Source organism: Phyllobates terribilis, unplaced genomic scaffold, assembly GCF_046119375.1.
Source record: "Phyllobates terribilis strain yellow unplaced genomic scaffold, ASM4611937v1 Scaffold_3__8_contigs__length_932513732, whole genome shotgun sequence".
Lineage (NCBI taxonomy): Eukaryota > Metazoa > Chordata > Amphibia > Anura > Dendrobatidae > Phyllobates > Phyllobates terribilis.
In genome coordinates this window covers 455,257,606-455,277,030 of record NW_027362763.1, presented here as the reverse complement: position 1 = coordinate 455,277,030, position 19,425 = coordinate 455,257,606, and positions in this window count along the sequence as shown.

Here is a 19,425-nt window from a genome sequence, read left to right as displayed (position 1 = left end):
AATACTGAGGTATGAACCGTGGAAGTGCAAAACAACACTTCTGTTTCTCTAGCCTACACCAGACTATTTTCAACAGTTATATTTGTGTCTGAAAAATCAGAGACATGCTTTTTTTTTTGGGGGGGGGGGGACACACCAAAAGGTTAATAAGACGGGTATTTGTACAGTGTGAAGGAGGGAAAAAAAAGGAGGATTTAGATGAAAAAAAAAGGATTTTTCCTGGCCCCCGACACCTGGTGCTAAGTCCAGCTATTTCAGCAATAGGAGCACACAGGACTGTAATGCAGCGTTTGCTGGTATAACCACTGTGTCTCCTATACAGCCTGACTGCCTGGTATCTGGGATGGATATTAGTCCTGAAAAGGACTGTTTGTTTGTTCTGGCAGCCTTTACAGACCCTACACTAACTATTTTGCAGTTTATATCTCTCCCTAAATCAGCAGCGCTGTCCCTACACTGTCTAATCCGGAGCGACTGTGTCCAAGATGGCGGCGCCCGGTTTTAAATACTCGAGGTGACGCTGTGCGGCCAGCCAATCACTGTAATGCCCACAACCAACATGGCTGCAGCATTACAGTGACTGGCTGGCAATCCCTGCATGTTCATTGGCTCTGTAAAGAGCGCCAAACATGCAGGGCGGAGACCCGAGCTCCCGCCCGAGTAACCCGGAAATGCTCGGTGCTCGCCGAACATCCCGAGTAGCGTGATGCTCGGGCGAGTACCGAGCAGTGTCGAGCATGTTCGCTCAACACTAGAGTGGAAGTATAAGGCTTAAAGTTGAGCGAGCATGCTCGCCGAGTATTTGCGGCGTGCTCAGCATCTATGTTAGTGCCACCGTGTCTGCATGTGTCACGGCTATTAAACAGCTGAGACACATGCAGGGATTGCCTGTTTGTTCAACACTAATATTAAGGCTATATTCACAGTTGGCATTTTTGTGTAAATTTTGTGCTGTGTTTATTTTTCCGCAAAAAAGCTGTATTTCACAGTACTAGCAAAAGCTATGAGATTTCAGATATTTCATGCACATGTTTGTTTTTTTCCCTGATTGAATTTGAGCACTGCGGCATTTTTTAAATCTGCAACATGTCAATTCTTTCAGCATTTTTGTAGCTTTTTTTCATCTGTAGAAAGCAATGAGAGAATGTAAAAATGCTGCAAAAAAAACTAAGCAAACATGGTTTGGCTGCATTTTTGCAGTGTTTTTTTGCTGCGTTTTTGGTGACTATAACACACTTTACATGTAGAGTGCACAAATCAAACATGTAATCCACACCAAAATTGTCCCAAAAAAGCAACAAATCCTGCATTTTCATTGCAGCATTTTTACTGACAAGAGAGTAATTTTTGGCAGCAGAAAAAAATGCTGCAAAAACTCTGCATGTGAGCCTAGCCTAAAGAAGCTGAATGTACAGCAATGTGCACGAAAGCGAAGCATGGTCCACCAGGAGGATTGATGATAACTGGTGCTGACATTAGTATGTCATGGAACTTCCCATGTGGGTGTAGCTTGATTGACAGCAATTGTTTACATGGAGTAAGCAGTGCCTTATATGAATCCCTGGCACTGCACATCCACACTGATACTGCAGTAGCCATATAAGTGCAAATACACACTGTCAGTACGGGTATACTCTGATTCCTCTCTTCTTTCTGTAGCACCTGATGGCTGCACACATGATTGCACAGTGGTCACTTGCTGCAAACAGTATCACAAAGTAGCAGGTGACCACTGCAAACAGGAGAAAAGGATGAGAGCGTGCCCGCACTGATACTGTGTGTAAGGACCTCTTTAGTTCCTGTAGTGTCAGTTTGGACATGCCCGGCCAGGGACTCAATTCAGGCAGTGCTTGCTAGGCCAGTGAACACTGTTAAGCTAAGGGGCAGTGTGCAGCCAACTAATTGAGGGAGCGGAGAGGTACACTGAGCCATTGGTCATGCAAAGGGTGAATCAAGAAGCACTAATTTGCCTATGAAATTAAAAAAAAAAAATTCAGAACAAGTATTCTGCAGGTATGATTTCTACAGTGGATAAGTCCACTAAATAACCATATAAGACTGCAGTACCAAAAGACTGGAGTAAATCGACCATATGAAAAATATCACAATTTTTATTGAGGTAACAAAATCCATAGGCAAACACATATCCAATATATAATTAGTCATGATCAGTAGCAAGAGTCAGGTGTTAAAAAGCATGACACCCACTAACCATTGTAGCCTGGGATGGGTTAAGCATATAACTACATGTACTGAAATAAAGTGCTGGTGTTAAAAGTATTCAGTCACAATGACTGCTGTGTCTGCAATCTGCATAGTGCATCAAAATAGCTATATCACTGAGTGCTTGGTAACAATGATCACCTTAAACTACATGCAGACACAAAGACAACAGAAAAGAGGCTCTAACCCATAATTAACTCATGTGGGATGTCACAGCAGCAGCTGAATACTGACTAAATACTTTTAGCACCAGTCTTTTGTGACTTCTTGGATGAGTCGTCGCTGCGCTCTTGGGGTAATTTTGGTCTGCTGACCGCTGCTGGGGAGGTTCACCACTGTTCCATATTTTTGCCATTTGTGGATAATGATCCTCACTCTGGTTCGCTGGAGTCCCAAAGCTTTAGAAATGGCTTTATAACCTTTTCCAGACTGATAGATTACTTTGTTTCTCATTTGTTCCTGAATTTCTTTGCATCGCAGCATGATGTCTAGCTTTTGAGGATCTTTTGGTCTACTTCACTGTGTCAGGCACATCCTATTTAAGTGATTTCTTGATTGAAAACAGGTATGGCAGTAATCAGGCCTGTGTGTGCCTAGGGAAATTGAACTCAGCTTCCCAAAGATGTGATAAACCACAATTAATTTATGTTTTAAAAGAGGCGGACAATCACTTTTTCACACAGCGCCCTGTAGGTTTGGATTGTTTTCCCTTAATAATAAAAAACTTAATTTAAAAACTGCATTTTTTGTTTACTTGTGTTATCTTTATCTAATATTTACATTTGTTTTGTTTTCTGAAACATTTAAGTGTGACAAAGATGCAAAAGAATAAGAAATCAGCAAGGGGGCAAACACTTTTTCACACCACTGTATATGCTCATCCCACCCCAGGCTACAATGGATAGTGAGTGTCATGCTTTTAAACACCTGACTCTTGCTACTGATCATGTCTAATTATGTGTTTGTCTATGTATTTTGTTAGCTCAATAAAAATTGTGATATTCTTCATATGGACGATTTACTCCAGTTTTTTGGTATTGCAGTCTTAGTTTGGGAGTGTTCATAGTTGATATCATCATTGGCCCTGATACTGATAGGCATAGGGCCTTATTTACATGGTGAAATTACTATGTATTCTGTTCTATGGATATTGTTTCAAATAAATAACCATATAATCAGTTAACATTGAGTTTGGGGCCATAGACTCCCTTTAAGCTACCATAAGTGCGGTTTGGTCAAGTAGCTGATATGAAAACACAAATGTCAGGTTGGCAGCATTCATCTGCTGCCGTGACATCACAACTCTGTTTCAATCAAGTACCTGCTGTGATTTCACAACTTCACAGGTAAAATGTGCCTGATTAAAATCTGTCAGCTGCTGTGACGTAAAAAAAAAGGTGTAATTCAGGTAAGCTGCTGTGACTTCAGAAGGGGATTTTGGTCATAAAAGCTGCAAAGATATAATAATTGTATATCAGATAAGCTGCTGTGACATCACAAGGGGGTTTAGTAAGATAAGCTACTGTGACAATACAATTGTAAGCTGTTAGTGAGATAGCAACTGTGTCAGGACAGGTGCATCACTTCCATGATTTTGTGTAGAAAAGTTGTCGTGATCAGTCCAAAGATAGATTCATATGCACCATTGATAAACTTTTGCTGTACCCGGCTGGGCCTCCCACCAGGTCCAAAAGCAATATAAAAGTTCAGGAAATCCAAGGCACCAAAACAGCAGGTTCTTGATAAAAACTTGTTCTTTAGTCAATGTCAGTTAAAAACATCACTGGAAGACACATCAGGCAATGTTTTGGCCATAATTGGCCCGTTTTAAGCCCTCAAAGAGCTGTATGAAATTTTTGAGGGCTTGAAAAAGGCCAAATATGGCTGAAACATTGCCTGATGTGTCTTCCAGTGATGTTTTTAACTGACATGGAATAAAGAACAAGTTTTTATCAATAACCCTCGGCTTTCCTGAACTTTTGAATGTTGCTGTGATATCACAAATTGGTTTTATTCAGAAAAACATCTTTCCCCATTCGTGACATCACGAGTGAAAGTGATGCAAACTGAGCATGCAATGCTTGTACTGTAACTACAGTATTCAATGCTACCTGTTATCACTCGTGGATTATTATTAAAGCCTCCTCATTTTCAATGCTGAGAAGACATCTGATTAACTATTTATGCTGATAAGAAATGTGGAAAATCATAACTGGAAGAAGAACATGGCAGAAAATTGATTCAAGTAAATAATCTAGAGTGCCTAATAAATAATTACAGCTTTGATATGTTTTTGGATGGTATAACTTTTAACTAAGTGCTTGTAATGGGCGATGTCCAGAAAAGCCCTTAGTAAGAAAGAATATATATTTAGCACTTGGCTTTGCACAAATGTTCTTTATTGAGTGATAATTGTCAACTTAGATAAATGAAGGCACTCATGCTGCAATCAGTCATGGAAATGGACAAAAAATGCCTCAAGTGCCAACAAGAGCCCACTTGTCTTATGATTTTTTTTAAAACTTGTAAATGTAAATTTCAGTGTAAATTTGCCCTTGACAAAAATGTTCACCTTCACAAATTGTTGCCTCTTGTGTATTTCTTCACTTGTGTTACTTCCTGTTAAACAAAAGAGAAATATTTATGAACAAAAGATGCCAATAAACAAGAATCTCAGAGGAGTTTAGCTATTGGCTTTGACTTGTCCACTTAAAGATTTTTAGTCACTCCATTATTTATATTTGGGTTCATGGTCATTTTTCAAGACAAATGGCCTCACATTATCCTCAACTACAATAAATACATTAAAGAATTTAGAGTCTACTCTCCAAATGGTGACAACCAGGCCTTGATGCAGCAAAGTGGTCCCACCACGCTTTTCAGTTAGTATCATGTTCATCTGATGAAATTCCCCTTTTGCTTTCCCCAAATCAATATTCTCCAACTGTGACCAAGTAACTCTCTTTGCCTAGTCTGTCTAGACTACATAGTGCCAGAAGTCCTGATGTTTGCCTATGTGCCCAGTGGAACCATTTACTACTTTCTGTGAAGCAGGATTATCCTTTAAGGGCTTCCTCATACAAGTGTATACATCAGACGAGTGCTATCCGATATTTTATCGGATATCACTCGGACCAATGTTGTTCTATGGGGCAGTGATGATCAGTATTTTTTTCTCATACCGATTCGGCATGGAAAAAGTTGCTGAACAATTCCGATCATGTGTGCGTGACATGCATTTTTACTGAGTTTACTCTGCTTAAAGCACTAAAAGTCCATATCCATTTTTTACCTGATTTTCTACATTTTGTTCAAGTCTGTTGAAAACTGTTTAGCAAACAGAAGAATTGACTTGCCGTTGGCTCCAATAGATGCCCCCGTTAAAGTGGAAAAAATTAGCAATAAGAATAAATACTGTATGTGTTCCAGATATCTTTTATCTCCTGAGGAACAAATTATGTAAAAAAATGTTTAAATATAAATTAAAACTTAATATATATATATGCAACCCCAAATAGTGTTAAAATAATACAAATTATCCTGCATAAAACAAAGCCTCATATAGGCTTCTCAGAAAAAAAAATATGGCAAAAATGAAAAATATTGTCCGGTCATTCAGGCCTAATATTCTTCTTATTTTACTTTTTTATATAGCACCATTATTTTTCACAGCGCTTTACAGACATTTATCATTACTGTTTCCACTGAGGATTACAATCTAAATTCCCTATCAATATATTTTTGGATTGTGGGAGTACACAAAGGAAACCCACACAAACACAAGAAGAACATAAAAACTCCTTGGAGATGCTGTCATTGCTGGAATTTGGACACAAAATATTCCTATCTATTCACATGACTATTCTGTATTAGTGTGTCCCTACAAATTCTTACCATGTCCAATCAATGCCCACACACCCTATAGAAAAGAAAAATGGTAACACTTAAAGGAATTGTCCCATTTTGGAAAATTTTGATTCTCCAGGTGTAGATTGTAATGCAAAGTATAAACCATACATCACTGAGCCTCCATCTCTGCTCTAAGAAAAAATGCTGCAATACTGATGTTATGCAGTAGGTATTTCAGGATGGATGACATGCCCTTTTTAAATAAACAGTCTTTTTTTCTATTCTTTTCAATATTGTTTCTTACCTCTATATCCTCCATTATACTGTTACCTACGTTTGAATTTATCTTTAACTACAACAGGCCTATATGTGACAGTCATTCTTTCTTAGTAATGGTATCCATTTAATTATGACTTTTTAGTTTCGAACGACTTCAATTTTAACGATGCACTTTTACTAAGAGAATGAGATTCCTCTGTCATCAGTTACTGTTCGATAAGTCATTGTCCTCATTCTAAAGCTCCTCTTGGGGTTATTTTCGTGGTTTCTTAGCCGTAAATGATGTGCTGTAAAGTAGTAGTACTAAACTGAGTATCAGCTAAAACAGTGACACTTCCATTCCTGAATGAATATAATGGGTAACATTTTAATTTGCTCATAGATCAATAACTGTTAACTTTTACCTCTAATTTAAAGTAATGTGAAATGTGTTTTACAACTGTCAGGCATTTTTCATTGCCCTTGCTACCTGTTACACATACTCGGATCAATATGTTCCTTTGAACACATTGAATAGGAATCTAATTCCTATGGGAAGCTGTCCTTTTCCATTTCACACTTTCTGTCTCTTATGCTTTAGGAGTCTCTAAACAGAAATTAGAAATCAAAGAAGAATCCCTTCAGAATCAATTTCACTTAGAAATAATCTGCAAAGGATGTTTTCAAGTAACTCGGCATATGTCTTCATCCTTTGGTATTTGCACAGTGTAAGATATATTGTTTAATCTGGCACTTGACCTGACAATCCGTTTACAAAATGAACTATTTCTCTTGTTTTTACTAGCTATTCAAAAGCAGTGTCCCAATAGGCATTGGTAACATTTTGATGAACTAAACATGTAATATATTTATTCTTGAATGTTTTACATTGTCAGGATCACTATGAAACACTATTCTTAACAGCTTAATGATCGCCAAAACGCATTTAGGTCTTACTCACATCTGCATATAAATCGGATGAGTTAAGTCAGATAAAAAAAAATCAGATTGCACTTATATATGGTATTCAATGAGTCAATGCTGATCTGCAATTTTTTTCTCAGGTGGAATCTGGATGAGAAAAAAAGTGCAGCATGCTGTGAGTGGCTGCATACATCAGATGAAACTCGCCAATGCAAATCAATGGGTGCGAGAAAAAAATGGACGGCACAGACCATATGTATGCAATCCGTTTTTTTCTCTAGCATTCATCTCAAAGAAACCAGGAATTTTCACCAGCCAAATACAGTAAATTCACAGTCAAAAACCTCGGAATAGATAGAATAGATAGATATCCTGTAGATATATAATTTCACAAGCCCCCTACATATAATAAAGTAGCACCCTTTAGTGCCTTCCATGTGGGACTAAAGGGTGTTTAGCTTTATTTAACCTATTAAATAAATAAATAATTTAACAAAAAAGAGCTGGCATCCAGCCCTCACACACACAGAAAAAAAAAACTTTATTTGAAAAAATGTTTCCCCACAATATCCCTTGTTTACCAATTTAATAAAAAAAAAAACATGCAGGTCCGCCGTAATCCAAAAAATCCAAAGTAGTCCAGAAAAGGATACCTAAAAACATAAAAAGACAGAAATATTAACAAGACACAGTCCCTTGTTCATCAATTTATTAAATAAAACTGTTGCCACGCAGGTCAAAAGCAGCCCATGGGGCTCCCCAAATCCAGCCCAGGTGATTGTAAATAGCAATAAGTTAAGTTACTGCTATTCACAGGTGTCGGGTACTGACGTCACCACTAATAAGAGTTCCTGGCTCCCATGCCGCTCCACTTGGTGGCTCTGAACAGTGGTGATGTCAGTAACTCCACTGCTCATCAGAGCTGCCGAGTCCTGCTGCCCTCTATGAGCAACGTTGTGTGCTCCAAAATGGTACCAAAACAATCCCCAACTCGTAGAGCAAAAAATAAGCCTTCATACAGCTCTTTAACATAAAGGATAAAAATAGATATAAATCTGGTATTGCTGGAATCGCACTGACCTGAAGAATAAAGCTATCTTTATCACTTATACCACATGATGAACCACGCAAAAATAAAAATAAGTACTGTTTTTGTACTGCTGTTATGTTCTTTCCACCTCCCAAAAATCAGAACAAGGCTGGTGTCAAATTTATCCTGCGCTCTCTGTTGAGCTCCTACGTTGGAGTTTAAATCCACAAAACCTAAATTCAGATGAAGCACCCGACGGAAACACTTACTTATAAGGCACAGGGAGTTCCTTTGGACTCTGTCTCATCTCGGTTCCGGCAATGTCTTATCATTTTAGGCGTCTTTTCAACATACAAGTGTGGACGACCACAGTTCTGTGAAAGGATACCACTGGAACAGATGTCTACCAGACTCCAAAGTGTCTCCATCTGCCTCATTATGGTGGATGGTTCAATTAGGGTACGAATCACTTTTTTGTGGGATTTGGATGGAAACGCCGATGTAAGTGATCAGCGTAGAACACAAGAATGTTATTCCAGCCTTATATTGGAAACGGTCAAAAAACTTTATGTACCACAAAATGTTACCAATAAACACGCTAATTTATAATGCACAAAACCAGCCCCCACTCAAGTCCATCATCTGTCACTGGAAATATAGGGGTTCCCTTGTTACTGGTAGAATAAAGACTCTTGAAACAGTTAACAATTTACGGGGTGCATGTCTCCAGAAGCACAAGCTGGGCACAATTTATGGGGGTGCTACAACATATGGGGGCTCTACATTGTATGGAGACACAATGTATGGGCACTTAACTGGCATATTTGCAATTCTCCAGAATAAAGCATGATGTGGATGTTACAAAATAGTCACTCCCGCTGTAGATGAATTCATTGAGAGGTGCAATTTCTACAATGGCGTCACATTTGGAGTTTTTTTAGAGTAATTTTTTTTTCTTCTTCGTTCTACTTTGTATTAATTCCTGTGTAGCACCTGAGGGGTTAAAAAATTTCCTGGCAGCAGTTTTAAAGTATTTGAGCAGTTCAGTTTTAAAATAGTATCACTTTTGGGGATTTTCCAATATGTAGGGCCCTCAAAGTCCATTTAAATCTGAATAGGTCCCTAAAGAAACAGGTTTTGTAAATTTCTTGAAAAAAATAGAAATTGCTGCTAAAAGTTTAATCCTTTTAACATCCTAATAAAATAAAATGACATTTGAAAAATGATACAGATATAAAGTAGACATATGGAAAATGTTATTTATGATTTTTTTGTACAGCAATGACTAACTGGTTTAAAGATATAGATTGAAAGTCTGAAAATTGCAAATTTTTCACAATGTTCACCAAAATTTTGATATTTTCACAAATAAGCTCAAAACATACAGACCTAAAATTATCACTAGCATAAAGTACAATGTGTCACAAAAAACAGTCTCAGAATCACTGGGATAGGTTGAAGCATTCCAGATTTATTACCACATGAAATAACACTGGTCAGATTTCAAACATTTGGCCTTGTCATTAAAGGGGTTGTACATTACTTGAACAACCCATTTTTTACCTTAAATTTTGGCCATGATAAAATAAAAAAATCTTATACTCACCTCCCGTGCTTGTTCCATTCCAGCGGTGTCAGCACTCGCGGTTCCAGGGCTCTCGTATGGTTGTTGTGACACATGACCCGGGTGCCCGATCAGCGCTGGCATCACTGTCCCTGCCTTTGTACAAATCCAACAGGAAGAAGTAGTCTGGGCTGCAGCTGCTCTCTGACATCCTCTTCATGTTAAATTCGACAGGAGGCGGGAACAGTGATGTCAGTGCTGATGGGGCGCCAGGGTCACGTGTCACAACAACAGCACGGGAGCCTTGGGGAGAGCGAGTGCCGACACCTTGAAAACGGTGCGAGCATGGGAGGTGAGTATAAGCTTTTCATTTTATTGAGGCCAATCGTGGGGTATGACAAGGAGTTGTCCAGGTAAGGGATGACTTCTTTAAAGTTAAAATTGGCTCAGTCACTAAGGGATTAAAGGAGCGGGCTTACAATGTTTGATCAAAATATTGAAGGAATAATAACAAGAATAATAGAATTTGAGTATATAAAATGTCTCTTTTAATATAAATATATTAAAAATATCCAAACATTTGGCTGTTTCCGGCAGTCCCACACAGAATGAATAGAGCGATGTTCAAGCATCTGACTTAAAGCTTCATTTTTAAAAAGGGATAAAAATGCCCAGTCTGGAATAAAAGTTTCTTGTTCTTCCGATCAGTGCAGGTTCCAATGATCAGACCTCCACCATCAATAAGCAAATATACCCGATAAACAGGTGATAAACAGGTGATAATTTCTTTTCACCTGTGAACCCATTTAATGCAAACTATTGGTACTTCACTGTTATTGTGTAGGCACAATACATGTGCAGGCACCATCTGTATTTCAGTCGACGCTCTGCTCTAACAGGAATAATGCCTAACATGTATTTGCATGTAGTTGTAATGCGGGCCCCTGGAGTCAATTCTATTTGTGGGCACCCCATTCTGGCACTGAACCCATGTATAGTATATTGTCATGGCATAATCAAGAGAGGAACAATTGAACAGTGAAGAATTCCTTTCCAAAGAGTTGAGTAATTAACGATCTAATCTGAATTTATAAAGCACATTACATCAGCATACTGGCATTAACTAGACTGATGTTTTAGTAAAACATAAGTACACAAACATTTGGAGACTTCTTGTGAAAATTACACAACTTCTTGAAAATTACACAAATTGTACTTTTTATAATTTAAGCCACAACAGAGCTGTATGTTATAGAGAAATGTACTCCAGTAAATATACTCCCAAAATGGCACACAATTTTTAATGAATTTGACTTATATTATTATAGTGGATTCAGGATCAAAGTTATGAAGTAAGAATGGAGATTGATGGAAAAAAATAGATATGTGGATTTTGTAGTGATTCTGTTTAAAACTGTATTAAAGGAAATACCCACCACAAACTTAGAAAAGAAGCTGACGTAGCTTCACAATCCAGACAAACCTGGAGACTCTTTGGTCAGAACATTATTAACTGACCACAAAAGTAAATGATGACTGCTTTTAACGAGATGTTAGCTGTAAATGTATTTAGTGTTTGTGGGATGTTCTTGAAACCAATTTGGCATATGGCTTCTCCCATCTGGTGAAAAAGGTAATTCCAATAGACAGCAATTGATTATTTAAAGTACTTGTGTTTTCTTGGGAAAACCCACTATGCCGGTGCATTTCAGGCAAGTGCAATAGGTCATTGGGGGTATGAAGTAATATGCAATTTAATATTGCAAAAGGCATTTTATGTTTCCTTTAAATTGTTGGTAAGCATATTATACAAGTTTTCATTTGTTTATATTACTTGTGATAAAATACGAAAGTTAATTTTATTTTCTATTAAAAGTGCAAGCTAAAAGTAAAGTATCTTCAGTATACTCGTATTAGAGATTTCATAATTTAAAATATATAACTATTTTTTAATAGTAATAATAATAATAGTAATAATAATAATAATAAAAACATACACACCATAGCATGGCACACTGGAAAGAATTAAACATATACTGAAATGTTCACAAAAGATTACAAATGTTAGTCATTGATTTATGTAGTATAAAATGTGTATGGATATGCCCAAGAAAAAGTAGTGCCGTATTTTGTATGCATTGTTACATTTCTTTAATCTAACAATAACAGGATTTAATTGGTGCTGGATTGCAGATGTTCTTAGTTTTGAGATGTTTATATAAAAATGCATGAACCTCATTTTAAATTATATAGAATCTTCAGGAAGAAATCCCAAAACAATGTATATTTGAAAAAAGATGATTATCCTTATTAGGTCTCTCACTGTCACTCTCTTGGGGCATCAAACGTTATAAATTAACAATAGTCATTTTTTTAGGAAGAACTGTCAAATGCGTCTAAAGAAATACTGAGCACAGCAAATGCACACAAAAAAAACTGAAATTCATCCTTTCACCTCCATTTTTTCTTCAATCCTAATTTGTCTAATAATACCATTAAATATGAGAAATATATAAAAAAATCTTCTATGTGTCTCAGGAGCTCAGATATGTCCTTCCTCGTCTTTGCCACAGTGTGCGTGTATCTGTAAGGCTACATTCACACTAAGTTTTTCAGAATTTTTTTGGGATGATATCAATGCTAAAATCCTCAAAAACCATTTAAGGGTATGTGCACACAGTTGTTTGAGAAATTTTTGAAGCAGAAACTGAGCGGAAATTCTTGAAATCCTCTTCCAAAGCTCAAAATGTCTCAAACACCTGAAGATTGCACTCGAAAAACTCAGCAAAAAGATTTTAGGCCTAATTAATCAAAGCTTTTTCGCTACTATACTGGCACAATAAGCTTTGAAAAGTCACATAATTTTTGCAGAACTGGACACTGTGTGAAAATTAGGCAACGCTATTTTCACCTAACTCCAGCTGAGTGAGGTGAGCTGGGGTGGGAAGGGGGCATGGCAACTGCCACTCATCAAATTAATGAAGCGACAGTCATTACACCACAGATATTAGTCCAGAAGGGACTGGAGTAATATTTGTGGCGAGGCGCACACACAGGTGTGCGCCACTCGTCCGATACTCCTGATTAAAGAAGAGGCCTATTCCTCTTCATAAATCAGGAAAGTCTGACTCCAGCCCATTAGTGATGAGCGAACGTGCTCGCCACTACTGGGTACTCACCCAAGCATTACGGTGCTCGACAACCTTGGCGCTCGGCGAGTATTTCCGGGTTGTTCGGGCTGGAGCTCGGGTCTCCTCCCTACATGTTTAGCGCTCTTTAGAGAGCCAATGAGCATGCAGGGATTGCTTGCCACGCACTGTAATGCCGTAGCCATGTTGGTTGTGGGCATTAGAGTGATTGGCTGGCCGCACAGCGTCATCAGGTCTATTTAAGACCCGGTGACGCTAGGCTCATCACAGTCTACCCCAGAAGCAGGCAGAGTAGGGAGAGCTGCTGCTGAGTCAAGGAGAGATTTGCTTGTTTATAGTTAGTAAAAGTAATCCACAGCATATCTATTGTGTTGATCGAGCACTAAAATGCTCGGGTGCTCGAAGCTCGGGACGAGCTTGCCGTGATACTCGACCCGAGCAACTAGCCCAATGTTAGTCTATGGGAGACCTGAGCATCTTTGGGGCGGCACCCTCAGCAGTCTTTTAAAAGCCTAACAAGTGCTCGAAACGATAGTGACAGTGCTCAAATGACATGGGGACAGCATGGGGATCACCCCAGGAAGCATTTCTGACCCCCAGGTCACTGCTGTCAACAACGTGGTCAGAGGTATTAAGCCACTTTTAAGGGCTCACAATAAAACGTTCAAAAACGAAACTGAAACTGTTTTCCTGTGAAATATGTTAAGGAACTTCCTTTCCAGGGTAAAGAAGACTTGTGTATAAGGTAAAATAAATAACACCCCCCCCCCAAAAAAAATACTCCTCCACACCTTGGGCTATGTTCACAAGTAGCATTTTTTATGCGTTTTTGCACTTTTGTATTGCTTTCAACCGGGACAAATGCATTCACCGGGAAATGTCATTTTAACATTTTACAACCTTATCTGGCCATGTGCTGTGTGACGCATGCATACAGTGCTGAAAAGACACGGGAACAGCATGGGGAAGACCCCTGGAAGCATCTCTGACACCCAGGTCACTGCCTAAAAGTGTGCCCATCAGAAGTCATCCTTGCCGCATCAGAAGATGCAGACTTGCATCTATCCCCGTGCAAGTTCTTGTTCCAGGGCAGAGTTCAATTGTACCTCCCCCATTCCTTGCAATGCAAGTGCAAATATGCAGTCAACCACCCACCCACCCCTAGGCTGCAATACCATACTGCTTACTTGCACTTGAAATTGGGCCTTTTAGGGATGTGGAGGCGGAATCCGGCCACCACGTCATGGCTGCGTTGGCGGACTGGAATCCATACTCAGTCCCCAGCCGCCCAGCGGCCGGGTGTCCACACTCGGTCCCCAGCCGCCAGGAGGTGGCCGGGTGTCCATACTTGGTCCCCAGCCACCTGGGGGCAGCCGAGTGTCCATAAACGGTCCCCAGCCGCCCCTATTTCTCCTTGGAACATTCCCCCACACACTTTTCTTAGCCCGGCCTGCTTTAGGGCAGCATTGGACGAGCCCACCAGAGAACCAGACTACACCGGTGGGCCCTGGCTTCTCCATCAGGGGAGTTGAGAGTGCCAAGGTGAGGACCATGATGATGATGATACAAGTTAGCATCTGCTTTATTTTCTTGGAATGCAAGCACATGAATGTAGTAGCGACTAGGCCTGATGTGGTCAGCGTTTTGGCGCATATCCTACCTCCTCCGAGGATTGCTGGATGTTTTCCTGCTACTATCCAGTTCTATGACTCCCGTTAAAACAAAGCTTCAGGTGATAAATGATGGATGAGGTAGTGGCAAAGGAGAAAGAGCAGGAGGAACAGGGACCTTTCACATCAATATCAGGCCAGTCAACCACATATGGCTTGTAGGATATGTTTCTGTAACAAAAGGAGCGATTCGGCTACACAGTTATAGGGCATACAGTGAGTGCAATGCCTACCATAAATTTTGAGGCACTCCAATGCCCCTTGGAAATGACATGTAGGTCAGAGGGCCTTAACTAAACCGTTTTTTCCATTTATAGCAACTGGGTCTCCTGTACACTGTTAGCCTAAGCAGTGAATGGAAGGCTTTCCAAAAATTATGAGGAACTGCAATGCTCCTTGAAACAGACGTGGATTACAGCGTGCTAAAAACCTTATACCCATTATTGGGGAGTGGGTCTCCCTTAATTTTAGCCTTTGCATTGAAAAGCAAAAGCTGACAAAAATTAGGAGGAAATGCAATGCCCGTTGGAAGAGTCGTGGAGGTTAGAGGTAATTAAAAACAACATTTCAATGCCCCTTGGAAGAGCTGTGGAGTTCAGAGTGGCTTAAGAAGACACTTTTAATGACCCTTTGAAGAGACGTGGAGGTCACAGTAGCTCAACAAGATGGTTTTAATGCCCCTCGGAAAAGACGTGGAGGTCCCAGTAGCTTAACAAGACGGTTTGAATGCACCTTGGAAGAGACGTGGAGGTCACAGTAGCTTAACAAGATGGTTTTAATGCCCCTTGGAAGAGACGTGGAGGTCACAGTAGCTTAACAAGACGGCTTTAATGCCCTTCGGAAAAGTGGTGGAGGTCGCAGTAGCTTAACAAGACGGTTTTAATGCCCCTCGGAAAAGTGGTGGAGGTCGCAGTAGCTTAACAAGACGGTTTGAATGCCCCTTGGAACAGACGTGGAGGTCACAGTAGCTTAACAAGACGCTTTTAATGCCCCTTACAAGAGCCATACAGTACAGCATCTTAAAAATATTATTCCCATTATTGGGGAGTGGGTCTCCCATAGTCTTTGCTTATGCCTTCCAAGCAAAAGCTTCCAAAATTTAGGACGGAGCAACTTGCAATGCCCCTTACAAGAGCCATGCAGTACAGCATATTACAAACATTATTCCCATTATTGGGGAGTGGGTCTCCCATAGTATTTGCTTATGCCTTTCAAGCAAAAGCTTCCAAAAATGAAGACGGAGCAACTTGCAATGCCCCTTACAAGAGCCATGCAGTACAGCATATTACAAACATTTTTCCCATTGTTGGGACTGGGTCTCCCATAGTATTTGCTTATGCCTTCCAAGCAAAAGCTTCCAAAAATTAGGATGGAGCAACTTCCAATGCCCCTTACAAGAGCCATACAGTACAGCATATTACAAACATTATTCCCATTATTGGGGAGTGGGTCTCCCATAGTATTTGCTTATGCCTTCCAAGCAAAAGCTTCCAAAAATTAGGACGGAGCAACTTGCAATGCCCCTTACAAGAGCCATGCAGTACAGCATATTACAAACATAAGTCCCATTATTGGGGAGTGGGTCTCCCATAGTATTTGCTTATGCCTTCCAAGCAAAAGCTTCCAAAAATTAAGACGGAGCAACTTGCAATGCCTCTTACAAGAGCCATAAAGTACAGCATATTACAAACATTATTCCCATTATTGGGGAGTGGGTCTCCCATAGTATTTGATTATGCCTTCCAAGCAAAAGCTTCCAAAAATTAGGACGGAGCAACTTGCAATGCCCTTTACAAGAGCCATGCAGTATAGCATATTACAAACATTATTCCCATTATTGGGGAGTGGGTCTCCCATAGTATTTGCTTATGCCTTCCAAGCAAAAGCTTCCATAAACTAAGATGGAGCAACTTGCAATGCCCCTTACAAGAGCCATGCAGTACAGCATATTACAAACATTATTCCCATTATTGGGGAGTGGGTCTCCCATAGTATTTGCTTATGCCTTCCAAGCAAAAGCTTCCAAATAATAGGACGGAGCAACTTGCAATGCCCCTTACAAGAGACATGCAGTACAGCATATTACAAATATAAGTCCCATTATTGGGGAATGGGTCTCCCATAGTATTTGCTCATGCCTTCCAAGCAAAAGCTTCCAAAAATTAGGAGGAAATGCAATGCCCGTTCGAAGACTCGTGGAGGTCCCAGTAGCTTAACAAGACGGTTTTAATACCCCTTACAAGAGACGTGGAGGTCAGAGTGGTAATAACAAGACACTTTTAATGCCCCTCAGAAGAGACGTGGAGGTCAGAGTGGTATAACAAGACGCTTTTAATGCCCCTTACAAGAGACGTGGAGGTCAGAGTGGTATAACAAGACGATTTTAATGCCCCTTACAAGAGACGTGGAGGTCAGAGTGGTATAGCAAGACGCTTTTAATGCCCATTACAAGAGATGTGGAGGTCAGAGTGGTATAACAAGACGCTTTTAATGCCCGTCAGAAGAGACGTGGAGGTCAGAGTGGTATAACAAGACGCTTTTAATGCCCTTTACAAGAGATGTGGAGGTCAGAGTGGTATAACAAGACGCTTTTAATGCCCGTCAGAAGAGTCGTGGAGGTCAGAGTGGTATAACAAGATGCTTTTAATGCCCCTTACAAGAGATGTGGAGGTCAGAGTGGTATAACAAGATGCTTTTAATGCCCCTCAGAAGAGACGTGGAGGTCAGAGTGGTATAGCAAGACGCTTTTAATGCCCCTTACAAGAGATGTGGAGGTCAGAGTGGTAAAACAAGACGCTTTTAATGCCCGTCAGAAGAGACGTGGAGGTAAGAGTGGTATAACGAGACGCTTTTAATGCCCCTTACAAGAGATGTGGAGGTCAGAGTGGTATAACAAGACGCTTTTAATGCCCGTCAGAAGAGACGTGGAAGTCAGAGTGGTATAACAAGACGCTTTTAATGCCCCTTACAAGAGACGTGTAGGTCAGAGTGGTTTAACAAGATGCTTTTAATGCTCCTTACAAGAGACGTGGAGGTCAGAGTGGTATAACAAGATGCTTTTAATGCCCCTCAGAAGAGACGTGGAGGTCAGAGTGGTATAACAAGATGCTTTTAATGCCCCTTACAAGAGACGTGGAGGTCAGAGTGGTATAACAAGACGCTTTTAATGCCCCTTACAAGAATTGTGGAGGTCAGGGTGGTATAACAAGACGCTTTTAATGCCCCTTACAAGAGATGTGGAGGTCAGAGTGGTATAACAAGATGCTTTTAATGACCCTCAGAAGAGACGTGGAGGTCAGAGTGGTATAACAATACGCTTTTAATGCCCCTTACAAGAGATGTGGAGGTCAGAGTGGTATAACAAGACGCTTTTAATGCCCGTCAGAAGAGACGTGGAAGTCAGAGTGGTATAACAAGACGCTTTTAATGCCCCTTACAAGAGACGTGTAGGTCAGAGTGGTTTAACAAGATGCTTTTAATGCCCCTTACAAGAGACGTGGAGGTCAGAGTGGTATAACAAGATGCTTTTAATGCCCCTTACAAGAGATGTGGAGGTCAGAGTGGTATAAAAAGATGCTTTTAATGCCCCTTACAAGAGACGTGGAGCTCAGAGTGGTATAGCAAGACGCTTTCAATGCCCCTTACAAGAGATGTGGAGGTCAGAGTGGTATAACAAGATGCTTTTAATGCCCCTCAGAAGAGACGTGGAGGTCAGAGTGGTATAACAAGACGCTTTTAATGCCCCTTACAAGAGATGTGGAGGTCAGAATGGTATAACAAGACGCTTTTAATGCCCGTCAGAAGAGACGTGGAAGTCAGAGTGGTATAACAAGACGCTTTTAATGCCCCTTACAAGAGACGTGGAGGTCAGAGTGGTTTAACAAGATGCTTTTAATGCCCCTTACAAGAGACGTGGAGGTCAGAGTGGTATAACAAGATGCTTTTAATGCCCCTTACAAGAGATGTGGAGGTCAGAGTGGTATAAAAAGATGCTTTTAATGCCCCTTACAAGAGATGTGGAGGTCAGAGTGGTATAACAAGACGCTTTTAATGCCCGTCAGAAGAGACGTGGAGGTCAGAGTGGTATAACAAGATGCTTTTAATGCCCTTTACAAGAGATGTGGAGGTCAGAGTGGTATAACAAGACTCTTTTAATGCCCGTCAGAAGAGACGTGGAGGTCAGAGTGGTATAGCAAGATGCTTTTAATGCCCCTTACAAGAGATGTGGAGGTCATAGTGGTATAACAAGATGCTTTTAATGCCTGTCAGAAGAGACGTGGAGGTCAGAGTGGTATAACAAGACGCTTTTAATGCCCCTTACAAGAGATGTGGAGGTCAGAGTGGTATAACAAGATGCTTTTAATGTCCCTCAGAAGAGACGTGGAGGTCATAGTGGTATAACAAGACGCTTTTAATGCCCCTTACAAGAGACGTGGAGGTCAGAGTGGTATAACAAGATGCTTTTAATGTCCCTTACAAGAGACGTGAAGGTCAGAGTGGTATAACAAGACGCTTTTAATGCCCCATACACGAGACGTGGAGGTCAGAGTGGTATAACAAGACGCTTTTAATGCCCCATACAAGAGACGTGGAGGTCAGAGTGGTATAACAAGACGCTTTTAATGCCCGTCAGAAGAGACGTGGAGGTCAGAGTGGTATAACAAGACGCTTTTAATGCCCCTTGTAAGAGATGTGGAGGTCAGAGTGGTATAACAAGACGCTTTTATTGCCCCTTACAAGAGATGTGGAGGTCAGAGT